Source organism: Cynocephalus volans, chromosome X, assembly GCF_027409185.1.
Source record: "Cynocephalus volans isolate mCynVol1 chromosome X, mCynVol1.pri, whole genome shotgun sequence".
Lineage (NCBI taxonomy): Eukaryota > Metazoa > Chordata > Mammalia > Dermoptera > Cynocephalidae > Cynocephalus > Cynocephalus volans.
Genome location: NC_084478.1, coordinates 77,193,923 through 77,212,649, shown reverse-complemented (window position 1 = coordinate 77,212,649; position 18,727 = coordinate 77,193,923). Strand labels below are relative to the sequence as shown.

Sequence of the window (18,727 nt, the reverse complement as noted above, 5' to 3'; positions counted from 1 at the left end):
CTTATTTTTCTATAATATTATTGCTTTATTAATATTCTCTATTTGATGAGACATTGTCATCACACCATCCTTTACTTCTTTAAGTATGGTTTCCTTTTGCCCTTTGAACATATTTTAAGTGGCTGATTTGAAATATTTTTCTGCAAAGTCCAACATCTGGGCCTTCCCAAAAGAAGTTTCTTGCCTGCCTTTTCCCCTTGTGAATGTTACACTTTTCTGTGTCTTTGCATGTCTTGTAATTTTTTGTTTAGAACTTGATATCTCTTTTCTTCGTACTCTCTGGTAAACTGGCTGGTCTATGATTTAGAGAGCTGGAGAGGCTACCAATGTCCTCTTAATTGCTTACCATAAAAATATTCATTTTTTTCCAGAGCTCTCTTAGGTTCAAACTTCCTCCCACTTGTTTCAAATAAAATCAGTTCCTTTGTGGAGAGCATTGGAACTCTGTGTTTTTAGGACCTGCCTCTCCCCATGGGCAGAACTTCTGTACCAATGCTCTGGGAGCTGGGGGGCAGGGGAGGAGACTGTGGCATGTTTCCCTCAGAATGACACCCATGCTCTAAGAACAGGGCCCCTTGGTCTTCTTGGCTTCCCCCTTCCTACATGGAACCTCTGCCCTGTGAATGAACTGGAGCAGGGATGATTAGGGCTCAGTTTTCTCAAGTTGCTTTTCCCAGGGTAGAGCTTCTGCATTATGAGTGTGTGTGTGTGTGGGGGGGGGGGGGGGGTGTTAAAAAAGGGAGCTCCAGACTTCTTGACATGCTTGCCTGAATAGAGCTTTTGCAATCTAGAGCCGAGGATAGGATGAAAAATTTCAAAGGTCTGCTAGAGAGGGCAAGCCCTGTGTTTTTTTGACTCTATCTGGCAGAAGTAGAACTTCTATCCTGCTAAGCAGGCAGTGTGAGGGTGGGAGGAAGCAGGTTGAGGCTTAAATGCCACAGACTCTTGCTGTTCTTATTCAGATTTCATAGATATTACTGAAAATGTTTATCCATTTGCTGTATCTCATCAGGACAGTTTCTAGAGACTCTATGTGGTTGTGTTTTTTAAAAAATAATTTTCTCTAGTATGGTTGTTTTGCTGAGGGAGAGGATTCATGGAGCTGCTCATGCTGCCATTTCAGATGTAGCTTTTCTCACTTAGAGAATCATTTGGCATATGAAAAATGTACTGCAGTAATAACAACCTAACTAGACTTTTTAAACAACAGTAAGATTTTTTTCCCCCAAATCTGTGTTTCCTGCACAATTGTTTATATTTTGGTTTTACTCTTTTTATGTGCCCCTACCCTCCAGCCACAGTAGCATGTTCTGGAAGCATGTCCAGCCTATACCCACCTCGGGCCTTTGCACTAGCTATTTTCTCTCTCTGCAGTGCTTTTATCTCATATATCCACAAGACCCATTCCCTGTTTTCTTCAGATATCTACATAAACTTCACTTTATCACAGAGACGTTCCCAGACCACTGTACAGAAAATAGCACCTCCTCATCTTTCTTGATCCCTTACATTTTTTCATGTTATCACCACTAAATGTAGTCTATCAAATATTTTACTTATTTATTTATCCTGTCTTTCCCATCATTAGCACTTAGGCTCCATAGGAGTAGGGATTTGTGTATTGCAGTATGCCTAGTGCCTAGAACAGTGCCTTGCATATAGTAGTCTTTTAATAAATATTTTTGGAATGAGTAAATGGATTATCATATGAATATTTTATCTATCTCTAGAGCAGCACTGTCCAATAGAAATTTCTATGATGATAGAAATGTTCTCTATCTGCACTGTCCAATATGGTAGCTGCTAGCTGCATGTGACCATTGAGGACTTGAAAGGTAGCTGGTACAAACTGAGGAATTGCATTTTTAATTTTAGTTAATTTAAATTTAGATTTAAAAACCCCAAATGTAGGTATGGCTACTTGACAGCACAGCTCTAGAGAGTCATCTGCCTTGCCATGGGGTCTTTTCAAAGCTTATTTTTTTACCTTATACTTATATTCATAGAGTTCATTACAGCATTCCTAACATTGTCATAATTTTTTCTACATACTGTGTGTGCTCTAAGCTTTTTAGGTCTTTACAGAAATTCCCTTCAGTTATAATTGCTGTTAGTAAGCAAGGGTGGCATTCTGGGGTATTGCCTAAAAATGAGATTACATCCTGAATTCTGTTTGATTTGGGGGAACAGGTATCTAGTTGTTTCTTCACTGCTTCTTTCATATGAGGTACTGTTTAAAATGTACATTTTGTATATTCATTCACTGCAATATTTTTCTGCAATAAAATGAGATGAAAGTAGTAATACATGGAACATGGATGAACCTTGAGAACATACTAATTGGAAGAAGGCAGTTATAGAAAATCAAATGTTCGAGTGCATTTTTATGAAATTTCCATAATAGGCCAATCTATAGACAAAGAAATAAATTAGTGGTTGCTTAGGGTGGTGGGGGATAGGAGAAACAGGGAGTGACTGCTAAAGGGCACGATGGTTTCATTTTGGAGTGATGAAAATGTTCTATAATTGATTGTGGTTATAGTTGTACAACTTTGTGAATATGCTAAAAGACTCTCAATTGTATAGTTAAATATATTTGTGTGTATTTTTTCTTGACCTCTTCCCTCAGAAAATTCTGATTCAGTAGAACTAAGATGGGTGTCTGCATTTTAAACAAGCAACCCAGATGATTCCGATGTAGGTGGCCAAAGGATTCTTTGAGAAACAATGCCCTGAGCAAGGATGCCATATTCCTTATTTTACTTTCTTTAAAACATTTGTGATTAAGTGGCGGAATACATATTTTCCCCCTAATTGTATACCAGTATCCTGGCCTCCTTGATACTGTGGTTATATTTTGAACTAAGATTTTCCAATCTTGCTGATGCTGACACATTTTCCCTGTATGTGACATGCCACTGGCGTTTTAGGCAGAAAATGACACTGAATTGCTGTATGGTACCGAGATGACTTTATCTCCTCAGTTAAAATCTTGTCTTATTCTTTGTAAATACAAAAAATAGAATTGATGTTTGCCCCAGTATGTAACCTCTGCAGTAGGTTTCAAAATAATGGTAAAAACTCTTCTTCAAAGTTATCCCAGTCATCATATTTTGTGTTAGGCTTACCATGCTGAGTTCTCTAGTAAGATATCAGAAGCACACCCTAAGCAGAGCAGTGCATGTTTATGTGTGGTGGTGGGCAACCTGTGTCCAAATCATCTGGAATGTTTGTTAATTATCCTTGAGACCAGAGAATCAAGATCTCTGAAGGTAAAGCCTGAGCATCTGGGTGACATAAACCAGTGATGTATGTAGTGATCTTTGCCTTTGAATTTTCTAATATACAACTTCAGAACAGTTTTTAAATTCCTTCTAATTCTTCTTTAACTTGTTCATTATATTTCCTTTTCCTGGGAAGGATAAAATTTTGCCTTCTCACTTGAAACTCTATTGTTTTTTCTTTGTCTTCTTAATCTTGCTGTTCCAATAGACTGGACTTTTGTGCCCTCTAGCTGTGCTTTTGGTTGTTTCCCCCCCTGATTTCTACACCATTGAACTTGGTCAGCATGGAATGTATCTTGTTCCATATACAAAATGTCTGTATTTTTTTGTGTGTGTGTGTGTATATACTATTGTTGCTGCTAGGGTTCTACTTCCTGGACATCTATAAAACTATAGGGATAACAATATTAGAATTTTGAGCCTCTTTAGCCTCTGACCTTTCATAGAAAATGTGAAAACTATAGAAATACTGATCTGAAAATATTTAAATTGCTATGCCTTGTGACCTTTCCCAGCAATCTGAAAGTTGCATGACTTTATATTGCATTTGCATTCGTAAAGGAATGATTATAAACTAGGATTTCAAAATAAGAATGCTACTAGACCAATTAAAAATGTGCAGTCTAAAGAGCTAGACTTTGTATTACACTATTTGCATTCTATATTTAATGTCAAGTATGAGGGAATTATTCCAAAGAAATGAGAAAGAATTGATATGATTTTAACTGGTAGAGTTAACTGAAATATTTGTTTATTGGTTCTAACAAATAATATACTGTCCTTTAGTTGATACATTTACCTTTATGATGCCATGTTGTTTTTATATCAACCCCATGTATGAATTGATGAAAGTGGGCAGTACAGGTCAGGCTCGGGGATCAGAATGCCTGCCTTTAAATCTTGTCTCTGCCATTTGCTAGTCATGCTGCTAGGTTAGTTGCCTAACCTGTCTGAGCCTCTGTTACTCCATAGGTAAAAGGGATAATAGTGCCCATATCACAGAGTTATAGTGAAGGATATATGAGATAATCCATAAAAAGCACTTAACCCAATCCCTGGTATGTAGTAAGCACTCAGTAAATGTTATCTGCTGTTATTCTCATTATTATTTTTATAATTGTTGTCAATGTTATCTTTGTCTATAGCAGTGTTTCTCAACCCTTTTAGACCTAAAGTCCTCCTTTTATAACAAATATTTGGGTAACTCCTTTAAAATTACAAAATGAAAATCAAAGATCTATAGTCTATGCACATATAAATTTGAAAAAAAAAAAAATTCTGTAATGATCATATTAACAAAATAGTCCAGGGCTAGAATGTATGGCCACTATATCAGGGGTCCTCAAGACCACCCTCGTACTCATAGATTCACTAGAAAGACTCATGGGACTCAGCAAATTCTTGTATTAATGGCTAAGAGTTATTATAGTAGCATAATAAGAACACACAGTCAAATTATAAGGGAAAAAGACACAGCTAGAGTCTGGAGGAATCTTTGCAGGAATCCTTATTCTCTTTCTCTTCCATTGGGGTCACACAAAGCACATTCTTTCCCCAGCACCAAAAATGCAGCCACACATACACAATGTTTCTGCCTATGGAAGCCCATTAGACATTCAATGCCCAGGGTTTTTATTGGGGGCTGGTCATGTAGGCACCTTTTGCCTAGTGATAAAAATTACAGATTCCCCAAAAAAGGGTGTTCAGCATAAACCACATTGCACAAGGACAGTGAGCCACCCTTATCAGTTAACTGTTGACTGTAAACACTCAGGGAGCCAAGTTCTCAAGTCAAGTATCAACCTTTGTAAGCAGGCCTTTCTGAGGATAAAAGCCACAGGCCTGCTACATTTACTCTGCACAGCCACACTGCAGAAACCCAGGGTGCATCACACAAACAGGCAGTGTGAATGACACTCTTTAGAGTTGTGCAACATGACAGCTCCAAAGTAATTTATGATAATTATGAATTTCAATATATAAATAGGTAAATATAAATATATATAAATGCTTGCCATGACTACGCTAGAAGACACAGTGAGAGTCAGATTCTTGTGTCAACACATAATACTACTGTGTTTGATACAAATGTGGACTGATATAGGTGTGCTATATGGACAACTCGAATACCAAAAGTGATGTTGCCCTTGGTGGTGCAATTTTCAGAAGTGACAAATCTTGATAAAGTACTAAAAAATGCAGTATATCCCCTCAATTTACACAGTAGATTTATTTCTGGAAAATTTTGTGTGTGTTAAACTCATATTGTTTGGAGGGTTTGAGAGGGTATCTGGCGGTCTACCTGCTTCTTATACAGAATTTCAGCTCTACCAAACACCCCTACTTATATAAGTAATCCTAATTTGAGGTTTGGTGCCACAAATCAGCTTACTTATTTATTAGTGTTCTTCTTATAGTTGGTGTGAGCTTTTTCTGCTGAGGTTAAGTCATTCATCATTTTTCCATTTGCTTTCTAATTTCCATCATTTTGTTGATCTGTATCGTCTGCAGTTATATCCTCCCCTGCTCTCTTTGACTTTTTGTATTTATACATTTTGGCATTCCTATACTGCCATTTTCCTGGGGTTTCAGGAGGAAGTAGTGTACATTCCTCCAAGTTTAATCAGAATTCAACATGAGCATGTTTACATGCTGACTGGTAGAAGTTAGTAGAGTGGAAGTGGATGAAGATATTAGAAGGAAGGATCAGTCAATAGGGTCAGGTCCTGTGGAGACCAAAGGGCCTGAGATGTGGAGAATACAGAGAGAAATGAGCCTTTGGTAGGAGGATGGACACTTCTTTCATTGTAACGGGAGGTTAGAAGGAGAGTCCAAATAAATAGATAAATAAATAAAAATAGGAGAGGCTTATGGTAGACACAAGTAGCTTTATTAGTTTGGGAGGAAAAATATAAGGACTTTTTTGTATGGTAGCTTCTATCTTCTCTGTGAAGTGTAAGGTAAGATTTCCTGCTAAGAGGGAAGGAACAGATCAGGTATTTGAGGTTTGAAGAGAGTGGAGGAAATTGGAAATAGCTGGTTCAGAGAGTGGAAGAGTGAGCTGACCAGAGAACACAGACTTGCTAGAAGGTATTGAGCACGCAGGGAAGACTGGTGATTGTGAACATATGGTGACACCAGTTTGATGGGTTCATCTCATCCAAGAAGCCATTACTATTAGGCTTTCCCTTGGGGTGTCCTAATAATTGTTGATAAAATCATTAAAAGGTGTGAATGTCACTGCCTAAGGAGTTTAGGGTCTCTCCTTGCCCAGAATCATTTCATTTTTATGAAAATTTGATGGAGGATGGGTTTCAATATGTCTTTCAGCCTTAGTTGACTCATACCTATTAAAAGAGTAGAAAAGCATGTTCTCTAGCCAGCTGTTCTCTTGAGCAGGTGTTGACAAATTATTGTCTGCTGCCTGTTTTTGTAAATAGAGTTTTATTGAAACAAAGCCACATCCATTCTTTTATTTATTGTCTATGGCTGCCTTTGCCCTAAAATTGCAGAGTTGAATAGTTGCAATAAAAACTGTATGGCGGGCCGAGCCCATGGCGCACTCAGGAGAGTGCGGCGCTGGGAGCGCAGCGATGCTCCCGCCGCGGGTTCGGATCCTATAGAGGAATGGCCGGTGCACTCACTGGCTGAGTGCCGGTCATGAAAAAGACAAAAAAAACAAAACAAAACTGTATGGCCATGTTGGTTCTGCATTTCTGGTTTATTATTCAGTTTCTTACTTAGATGTAATTCATTTACTTTCTGTTCCTCTGTTAAATAAATTTTATTTTTATTTTTTATCAAAACATTGATCATACATGTTTATGGGGTACAGAGTTATATTTCAATATGTGTATACATTGTGTGCTAATCTATTCAGGGTAATTAGCATATTCATCATTGCAAAATTTAATCATTTCTTTTCCTCTCTTCTTGTTTGGTGACATTCAGTAAAACATTGTTAATTATAGATTCCTGGGTCAACTGTACTCCAATAAGGCTTATTTTTCCTATCTAGTTGTAATTTTGTGTCCATTACCAGCCTCTCACTATCGCCACTCCCCTCCTCCCTTTCCCACCACTAGTAACCATAGTTTTTCTCTCTCCTTTTAACAGTTCAACTTATTATTCTTTCTTTCTTTCTTTATTTTTTGTTCTCTTTTTTAGCTCCCACATATGAGTAAGAACATGAGTGAGAATATTTCTCTTTCTGTCCTGGCTTATTTCACTTAACATAATTTTCTCCATGCTCATCCATGTTGCTGCAAATGGCAGAATTATGCTGTTTTTTTTTATGGCTGAGTAGTATTCCATTGTATATATATATATATATGCCACATTTTCTTTACCCAATCATCTGTCAATGGACTTTTAGGTTGGTTCCATGTTTTGGCTATTGTGAAGAGAGCTGCAATAAACATAGGGGTTTAAGCATCCCTTTGACATGATGATTTCCATTACTTTGGGTATATGCCTAGTAGAGGGATTACTGGGTCATATGGTAGTTCTATCTATAGTATAATGTACAAGGTTGTATAATGTATAAGCACAATGTATAATGTATAAGCACAATGTATAAGGGTTCCCCTTTCTCTATATCCTCGCCAGCAATTGTTATTTTGTGTCTTTTTGATAATAGCCAGTTGAACTGGGATATCTCATATGGTTTTGATTTGCATTTCCTGATAATTAGTTATATTGAGCATTTTTTTAAATACCTGTTGGCCATTCGTATGTCTTCTTTTGAGAATGTCTATTTACCTCATTTGCTCATATTTTAGTTGGGTTATTTGTTATTATTATTATTGAGTTGTTTGAGTTCCTTGTAAATTCTATATATTAGCCCCTTTTTGGATTTATAGTTTGCAAATATTTTCTCCCATTCTGTAGGTTGTCTCTTTGCTCTGTTGTTTGTTTCCTTTGTTGTTCAGAAGCTTTTTAGTTTGATAAAATCCCATTTGTTTATGTTGCTTTTGTTTCCTGTGCTTTTGAGGTCTTACTCATAACATCTTTGCCTAGTCCCATATCCTGGAGCACTGTTTTCTTCTAGAAGTTTTATAGTTTCAGGTCTTACATTTTTTTTTTTTTTTTTTTGTCTTTTTGTGACCGGCCACACCACGCTCAGCCAGCAAGCGAACCGGCCATCCCTATATGGGATCTGAACCCATGGCGGGAGCACTGCCGCGCTCCCAACGCCGCACTCTCCCGAGTGCGCCACGGGGTCGGCCCTCAGGTCTTACATTTAAGTGCTAAATCCATTTTGAGTAGATTTTCACATATGGTCTACTTTCATTCTTCTACATGTGGATATTCAGTTTTGCCAGTATCATTTATTGAAGAGGGAATCATTTCCCCAATGTATGTTTTTAGCACCTTTGTCAAAGATCAGTTGGCTATAAGTACATGGGTTTATTTCTGTGTTTTCTATTCTGTTCCGTTAGTCCAAGTGTCTGCTTTTATGCCAGCACCATGCTGTTTTGGTTACTATTGCTTTGTGGTATAATTTGAAGTCAGGTAGTGTAATGCCTCCTGCTTTACTCTTTTGCTCATGATTGCTTTGGCTATTTGAGGTCTTTTGTTGTTCTATGTGAATGTTAGGATTGCTTTTCTATTTCTGTGAAGAATGTCGTAGGTATTTTGATGGGGATTATGTTGAATCTGTAGATCATTTGGGTAGTATGGACATTTTCACAATATTAATTCCACCAATCCATGAGCATGGGATGTCTTTCCGTTTTTTTGTGTCCTCTTTAATTTCTTTCAACAGTGTTTTGTAGTTTTCATTGTAGAGATTTTTCAACTCCTTGGTTGTATTTATTCCTAGGTATTGTATTTTTTAGGTGGCTGTTATAAATGGGATTGCTTTCTTGATTTCTTTTTCTGCCAGTTCATTGTTGTTATATAGAAACACTACTGCATTTTATATATTGATTTTATATACTGCAACTTTACTGAATTTTTTATTAGCTCTAAGAGATTTTAGGTGGAGTCTTTAGGTTTTTCTATATATAAGATCATGTCATCTGCAAACAGGGACGATTTGACTTCTTCTTTTCCAATTTGCATGTCCTTTATTCCTTTCTCTTGCCTAATTGCTGTAGCTAGGGCATCCTTGTCTCTTTCTTTTTCTTAGAGGAAAAGCTTTCATCTTTTCCCAGTTTAGGATGATGTTAGCTAATAGTTTGTCAGTTTTGTTTGTTTTTCAAAAAAAACCACAACTGTTTATTTCATTGATATTTCATTTTATTTTTTGGTCTATATTTCCTTTATTTCTGCTCTGATCTTTGTTATTTCTTCCCATCTACTGATTTTGGGTTTACATTCTTCTTGCTTTTCTGGTTCCTTAGGTTTTAAAGTTAGGTTGTTTATTTGGGATCTTTCATCTTTTTTGATGGAAGCACTTACTGCAATAATCTTCCTTAGTACTACTTTTGCAGTATCCTGTAGATTTTGGTATATTGTTCTTGTGTTTTCATTTGCTTCAAGGAATGTATTGATTTCCTGCTTTATTTCTTCTTTGACCCATTAGTCATTCAGGAGCATGTTGTTAAATTTCCATGTATTTGTATGGTTTCCAAAGTTTCATTTGTTATTGATTTCTAGTTTTATTCCATTGTGTTCTGAAAAAATACTTGATATGATTTCAGTCTTTATAAATTTGTTGAGACTTGATTTGTGTCCTAACGTGTGGTGTGTACTGGAGAATGATCCGTGTGTTGATGAGAAGAATGTATACTAAGTAGTTGTTGGATGAAATGTTCTGTAAATGTCTGTCAAGTCCATTTGGTCTAAAGTGCAATTTAAATATGATTTTATATTTAATATATCATCCCCGAAAGATGAGACCAGAAGTTGACATGCTAATGATATATATATATATATATATATGAAGGGTCTTCAAAAAGTTCATGGAAAGATTCATATTATCTTTTATTTCCACTTTTCCATGAACTTTTTGAAGTGCCCTCTATACACACAAAGACATATTTCAGTATAAGTTCTACCAATAGGAAGTCATAAATGGGAAGTGTTAGAATAGTAATGGGCATAGAATTCTGATTTCAAACTGATTTTTTATCACAAAATTTTATTCACAGATGAATATATAGCTACTTTTCTGGATAGACTTTTAATTTCTTTACTGTAATTTCATTACTTTAATTTCTTTAGTGTGTCAACTTCTGGTCTCATCTTTGGAGGGTGATTTAGGTGAAATGGCTTTCAAAATCTCTAGTTTCACAGCCATTCCTTCAAAATCCTAGAATCTTTTTACTTAGCTAACTCTACTGGTTTAGTTATATTTGCTAATCCATTTCATCAGTCAATACCTGGCAAGTCCAAGTGAACTCATTAGTCTATTACCTTTTCATCTACTCTAATCTTAAGTAAACAAATGCCAATTCAAGTTCTCTGATACTCTTGTAAGTTTTTTATTACTCCCTTTAAATCTCCCTGATATAGGTTCAATTGTTAATGTCCTCTTTATTGACTAAACCTTTGCTATTGAACTTTACTGTTAAAATAGTGATAGGTTAGATTTGTGCTCATAATTTATTACTGTTATGGTCCATTTTAGCCCACTCAGCCCTTCATTATGCACCCTCTAGTCAAGATGACTGTAAAGAATGAGTCTTGTATATTTCAAAATGACTTAATTCATTCTTTTTTTGTTAAGGTAAAATTCATATAGTAACCATTTTAAAGAGTTTAGTGGCATTTAGTTCCCTTAAAATGTTGTGTAACTGCTCCTTCTGTCTAGTTCTAAAACTTTTTCGTTACCCCAAAAGGAAACTTTGTACCCATTAAGCAGTCACTCCCTGTTACCCCCTTTCTCCTGCCCTGGTAACCACCATTCTTAGTTTTGTCTCTGTGGATTTGCTTATTTTGGATATTCCATATCCAGATGATTTTGTGTAGATGGAATTGTGCAACATGTGATTTTTTATGTCACTTTTCTTTTGCTTAGCATAATGTTTTTAAGTTTCATCCATGTTGTAGAATGTTCAGTTTTTCATGTTTTTTGACTAATAATATTCCATTGTATGGATATAACATGTTTTGTTTATCTACTGATGAACATTTGGGTTGTTTCCACCTTTTAGTTCTTGTGAGTAGTGCTGTTATGACCATGTGTGCACATGTACTTGTTTGAGCCCTTGCTTTCAATTCTTTCAGTGAATAACTAGGATTAGAATTGAAGGGTCTTATGGTAATTCTATATTTAACTTTTTGAGGAACTGCCAAACTATGAGGGTACTTTAAAAAGTTCCTGGGAAGGGCTGAGCCCGTGGCGCACTTGGGAGAGTGCAGCGCTGGGAGCGCAGTGACGCTCCCGCCGCGGGTTCGGATCCTATATAGGAATGGCCGGTGCACTCACTGGCTGAGTGCCGGTCACGAAAAAGACCAAAAAAAAAAAAAAAAGTTCATGGGAAGATTCATGTTATATTTTAGTTCTATTTTTCCACGATCTTTTTCAAGTACCCTTGTATTTTTCACAGCAGCCTAACTATTTTACATTCCCACCAGTAATGTACAAGGCTCCTAGTTTTTCTCCATCCTCACCAACATTTGTAATTTTCTGATTTTTTGATTGTAGTTATCCTCGTGTGTGTGAAATGGTATCTCATTGTGGTTTTGGTTTGCATTTACCTAATGATAATGATGTTGAGCATTTTTTCATGTGCTAGTTGGCCATTTTTTGTATGTCTTCTTTGTGGATGCATTCTTGTACATCTTTCTACTTTTCTATCACAACTGAAGGAGAAAGGCCACATGTAAATAACAGTGATTTTAAGAAAAATCATACTCATAGAAAACCTGAGCCTTCAGGGTAGCAGCTTCACATCTGCCATGAACAATATGCCTGGAGGTTAATTTAATGCACATTGACGAAAACTTTGGTATAATTTCACATAAATTGGTCTGCTCCATATTCATCAGAGCCTGGCACTCATAGATGAAATAATAGTTATTTGGACTATTTGCAAGGGATTTGGAAAGGTCAGTGTATGTGATGATTTTTCATTTGGCTGAATCGATTCTTTCAGTTGTATGGCTTTCCAGGCTGAAGTTATGGGGGCAGGGACTCATTTAGAGGAGTGAGTCAGGCAGAGTCTTAAGCATACAAATCTCAGCTATGACTTTGGTATTCTTCATAATAACATTCCTGATTTTAGAAATTTTGACAGGGTATCTGCAGGGCCACATTATGGCTTTCATGGGCTCTAGGCACTTTTGCTTTTATGGGCCTTAAAAATATTCCTCCATAAAAATATTAGAATATTTTCCAAAAATATTAAAAATTTCTTTCAGAAAGATATTAAAAAATTTTATTTTATGACTGCCTCGGTATAGAAATGAATACTATACAGTATGTATTATATTTATATGTTCTTCTGATTTTGAGAGAAATTAAAACATTGCATAAGGCTCTAAAAGTATCATGGTCCCTAGGCTTTGTGCCTGCTGTGTGTAGTGGCTGTCAGTCATGGATATCTGGACCTATCCATCACGATATTGTATAGCCCTTTGTAATTTTTATTATCATTGACATATGAATTCCTAACCGTTAGTGTTCACTTCCTAATAATAATGTGCTCTTTACAACTACTTTGAAATGTCTGTTTTATATAACACAGTTCATAATGAACTTGCCCTTTTCCCTCAGTTTCGCCATGGACTCAACATTCTTATACTGTCACAGCTTGTTCACTTTCATTTTTATTTTCCTATTCATACTCTGCTTAGTATCTGAGTTCAAGCTGCTGGAAAGCCCTTTTCAGAACAGGTCTTTAGCTTGGCATAGGAGTTTTTGGCTAAACGGGTTTCAGAAGGTTAAGTTTAGTGTCCATTTGATCTCCACTGGCGGTGCTGAGGAGACATGACAACACAGGTAGACTGGGGAAAAAAGATCAGTATCCTTCCTCTTTGAAACAGGAAGGCACCTAACAGTTTCAAGTAACCAGTTGCATAAAGAGAGTTCTGTACAGTGTTGGCATAAGCAACTCTGATACTAGCAAGGACAGACTAGCTTTGGGATGGTGTACAAGTTGATTGCTAACTCTTTTTTTATGGTGTATTGTATCTCTATACCCTCTCTGTGTTTCTTTTTTTTAAAAAAAACATTTTCCTGTAAAATAGTGATTTTATTTCTTTTCTTATTTATTTATTTATTAAGAGTATTCATGAGATACAAAGCTAATTATCACCCTTCCTGCCCATAATGTGAGGGCCAGATTCATACTGGCAGCATACCCATTATCAGAAATTACTTTTGCACCCCGTGTCCCCCACCCAATTGCCAGAGACCAGCTCCAGTCGAGTTTGCGGGTCCTTGAAAGAGGGATGAGGAAGCCGGCGAAAATAAAAACCACAGACAGAGACCTCAATGCGTCAGTATGCACGTTCTCTCTCTGCGGGCTGTCAGCATGTTGCAGCTGGAGCACAGTAGAGCATGAGACAATGCCTTTTATTTAGATTTTTCTCTGCAGGGGGTTTTTGGGTATTATTTTTATTGTATCAGCAAGCTTAAATCAATAGTCCAAAAAGCAGGGAGGAAACTTTTTTAGAGGTCAGCACGTCTTAGGTGATCAACTCGTGCTTTTTCCTGGAATCAGGTTATCTATCAGATTGGGACCATGTTCACATTGTCCTGAAGTTAACCTGTGACCTTTTCCAGTTGGCAAGCTGTGGTTAATATCTACCCTATTAACGGGTGGGACTATTGCAGTTACAAAGTGATAGACAGTACTATCATATGACCTATGTCTGTTGCTAAATGTTAAGTACAAATTTGCTAAAAGGAACAATGCTAACATTTAAATTCTAATGGGGGTGTAATGATCTTATGTTCTAATGGAATGAACCTACTGTTGATATGGGAAAAGAACAGTGGATATTTGAGCAGCATTATCATGCACATCTTGAGGTTATGCATTCGCTGTGGCCCTATAATCTTGATCTAAATGTTAAAGTGTCCTTGTGCACAGCACCATCCCTCACAATACCAGTTACATTTGCCTCTTAGGTCTAATTTTGCAGGTTTAATAATTTTACAGCATCTATTTTTATCCCAATACCTAATTCTTAATGATTTATTTAAAACTGGATACCACCAAGTAAAAGGGGTTCTACAGTTTCGTTCCCATATACTTAATTTGTCCCAATCATATAATTTCTCATTAATGCTAACCATTCTCTTGCCATTAATATAACCTCCAGTAAATGATGTTTGCCAACTTACATTAGGCTGCAGCTCATATTTAGTCATGAGTGGTGCTTTTGGAACATATGTTGGTGTGGTCAATTTATCATAAGGGGATAATTTTGAATTGTCCAATTTACTCGGATCCTCTGTGAGAATGTTTAGTTCAATGACCGTATAATTATTTGTGTTATTTTTATAATCTTTTGGGAATTCAGAGAACTGCCATGCTAACCAAAATATCGAAAGAGAAAGCAAAAGCCACAAAGCCGAGGCAGGAACCCTTATGGTTGTAGCAAGTGCTCGTAGCTGCGGCCTTGCCAGCAGCTCTCCATGCAGCGGCCTTGCCAACTGGGAGAGGGCAGCCCAAGCTGACTCCTTTAGGATCCTGCCATGGCGTGCACCACGCCACCCAATTATCCCCCAACCTCCGTCCTCCTCCCCATTTTCCCCACTCCACTTTGAAGCCCTAGGAATATTCCTTCCCTCTGTAAGACCACTGCACTACTGTCATCTTTCTTCCTTCCTTTCTCTCTTAGCTCCCACATATGACTGAGCACATGTGGTATTTATCCCTCTGTGCTTTGCTTATTTCACTCAACATAAGGTTCTCCACGTTCATCCACGTTGTTGCAAATGGGAGTACTCCATTCTTTTTTATGGCAGAGTAGTATTCCATAGTGTATATATACCACAGTTTCCTTATCCAATCATCCGTTGATGGACATTTAAGTTGGTTCCATATCTTGGCTATTGTAAACAGAGCTGCAGTGAATATGGGAGTTCAGGTATCTCTTAGACATGATGATTTCCATTCCTCTGGTTATATATCAAGAAGAGAGATTGCTGGATCATATGGAAGATCTGTCTGTAGTTGTTTGAGAAACCTCCATGCTGTTTTCCGTAGTGGTTGTACTAATTTACAATCCCACCAACAGTGCAGGAGTGTTCCCTTCATTCCATATGCTTGCCACCATTTGTCATTCACCATCTTTTTGATTATGGCCAGTCTAACTGTAGTGAGGTGGTGTTACACTTCCCTCTGTGTAACGGAGACAAAAAAAAAGAATTATTCAATTACTCAAAGCAGTATGTATGCATTGAGAGGCCCGGAAGGACTGCACTTCAGTAATTTCCCCATTAGGAGGAGAAAGCTGAATGTGATAGCCCCAATTCAAAGTTATCCTGTCCCTTTTATTGTAAAGACAAGGAAGTTTCACAAGAAAATTCAGTTGATTTAATCATTACAAAGAACACAAGGATATGGGCAGAATTATGGCTAAGTATAGTTTTAACAAATGGAAGCTAGTAACATCAGTGAAATAAACAAAGTGACATTCCATAATGCAATTTGTAAAAGGTTAAGTTGATCTACCAACAAAAGCTTCTTCTTAGCAAACACTATCTTTTCCTACAGCACTTTGCTCAGTATATTTGCATAACAATCAAGCAACTTTCTCAACATATCAATCAGTAGATTAACCTGTACCAAGGACATCTGCCCTTTGAGCCAGCAATTTTGCTGTGATACAATTCTTTATCTACAACAGACTTCCCCCTGGGGAAAGTTTCCTGTCTTTTGCAAGCTTAACATTTCTATATGTAATTCTAAAAAGTTAGGTTATACCTGAAACTACACAGCTTTGGAAGATAGGCCCTGTGAAATACATTTGTTTTATAAATGTTAGTATCCTCCACAAGGTGGTATCTCAATGTGGTTTTAATTTGCATTTCCCTGATGACTAGTGATGTTGGAGCATTTTTTCATGTACCTATTTGCCATTTGTATGTCTTCCTTTGAAAAATGTGTATTCAGCTCCTTTGCCCATTTTTTAATTGGAATATTTGCTTTTTTACAGTATAAATGCTTGAGTTTGATGTATATTCTGGGTATTAATCCCTTGTTAGATGCATAGTTAGCAAAAATTTTCTCCCACTCTGTAGGTTGTCTTTTTACTCTTTTGATTGTTTCCTTTGCTGTGCAGAAGCTTTTTGGTTTAATATAGTCTCATTTGCTTATTTTTTCTTTTGCTCCTTGTGATTTCGGGCTCATGTTCATACAGCCTGTGCTAAGACCTAATTGCTGAAGTGTTTCACCTATATTTTCCCTTAGTAATTTTACAGTTTCGGGTCTTATGCTTAAGTCTCTAATCCATTATGAGCTGATTTTAGTGTATGGTGAGAGGTTTCATTCTTCTGCTTCTGGATATCCAGTTTTCCCATCACCACTTGTTGAAGAGTCAGTCTTTTCCCCAATGTAGATTTTTGTTGCCTTTGTCCAGTGTCAGATAGCTGTAAGCCTGAGGAGTGATTTCTAGGTTCTCAATTCTACTCCACTGGTCTGAATATCTATTTTTATGCCAGTACCATGCTGTTTTGATCACAATAGCTTTGTAGTATAATTGGAAGTCAGGTAGCGTTATGCCTCTAGCTTTATTTTTTTACCTTACCATTGCTTTGGCTATTTGGGGTCTTTTGTTTTTCCATATGAAAGTTAAGATTGTTTTTTCCATTTCTTTGAAGAATGTTATTGGTATTTTAATGGGGATTGCATTGAATCTGTAGATTGCTTTGGGTAGTATAGACATTTTCACAATGTTAATTCTTCCAATCCAAGAGCATGGAATATCTTTCCATCTTTTTGTGTCTTCCTTTCTCAAATTGATTCCTAGGTATCTTATTTTTTTCATGACAATTGTAAATGGGCTTACTTTCTTTTTTTCTCTTTCTGTTAATTCATCATTTGAGTATATAAATGCTACTGATTTGGGGGCATTTATTTTGTATCTTGCAACATTACTGAAATTATTAACTAACTCTAGGAGTCTTTTGATAGTCTTTAGGTTTTTGTATATATAATATCATGTCATCTGCAAATTGAGAAAGTTTGGCTTCATCTTTTCCAATCTAGATTCCCTTTATTTCTTTCTCTTGCCTGATTGCTCTGGCTAGTACCTCTAGTACTATGTTAAATAGAAGTGGTGAGAGTGGGCATCCTTGTTTTGTTCCTGTCCTTAAGGGAAAGGCCTTCAATTTTTCCCCATTCAGAACAATACTAGTGTTGGGCCTGTCATAAATGGCTTTTATTGTGTTGAGATATTTTCCTTCTATTCCTAATTTGTTGAACGTCTTTATCATGAAGGGATGTTGTAATTTGTCAAATGCTTTTTCAGCATCTACTGAGATAATCATATGGTCTTTGTCTTTGAGTTTGTTGATGCGACACATCACATTTATTGACTTTTGTATGTTAAACCATCCTTGCATCCCTGAGATGAATCCCATTTGATCATAGTGTATAATTTTTTTAATATGTTGCTGTATTCTGATTGCTAATATCTTGTTGAGGATTTTAGCATCTTGGTTCATCAAGGATATTGGCCTGTAATTTTCTTTTTTATGTCTTTTTCTGGTTTTGGTATCAGAGTTATGTTGGCCTAATAGAATGAGTTTGGGAGAGTAGCATCTGTTTCAATTGTTTGGAATAGATTGAGGAGAATTGGTATTAACTCCTCTTTAAATGTTTGATATAATTCAGCTGTAAAACCATCCGGATCCAGACTTTTTTTTGTTGGAAGATTGGTAATTACCACTTCAGTCTCCTTGCTAGTTATTGGTCTGGTCAGGTTTTCTATCTCTTTTTGGTTCTGTCTTGGTAGTTTATATGTGTCTAGGAGCTAATCCATATCTTCCAGATTTTCATATTTGTTGTCACACAGTTGTTTATAATGGTCTCTAATGGTTCTTTGTATTTCTGTGGTATCAGTTGTAATGTCTCCCTTTTCATTTCTGATTTTTGTTATTTGCATGTCCTCTCTTCCTTTTTTTTGTTAACCTAGCTAATGGTTTGTCTATTTTTTTTATCTTCTCAAAAAACCAACTTTTTGTTTTATTGCTCTTTTCTATTGTTTTTTGGGTCTCTATTTCATTTAGTTCTGCTCTGATCTTAATTTCTTTCCGTCTGCTACCCTTAGGTTTGGATTGTTGTTTTTCAAGTTCTTTGCGGCATAGTGTTAGGTCGTTTATTTGAAATCTTTGCATTCTTTTGGTATAAGCATTTACTGTAATAACTTTTCCTCTTAGTACTGCTTTTGCAGTATCCCACAGGTTTTGGTATGATGTATCTTTATTTTCATTAATTTCTAGACTTTTTTTGATTTCCTGTTTAATTTCTTCTTGGACCCATAGGTCATTCAAGAGCCTATTATTTAGTTTTCATGTTTTTGTATAGCTTCCAGTG

General features: G+C 36.5%; 1 protein-coding gene across 1 annotated transcript in view; it reads left to right on the top strand.

The window, feature by feature from the left end:
- OPHN1 (oligophrenin 1) overlaps nt 1-18,727 on the top strand; it is a 440,991-nt gene that overhangs the window by 298,807 nt on the left and 123,457 nt on the right. The window lies entirely within an intron of this gene.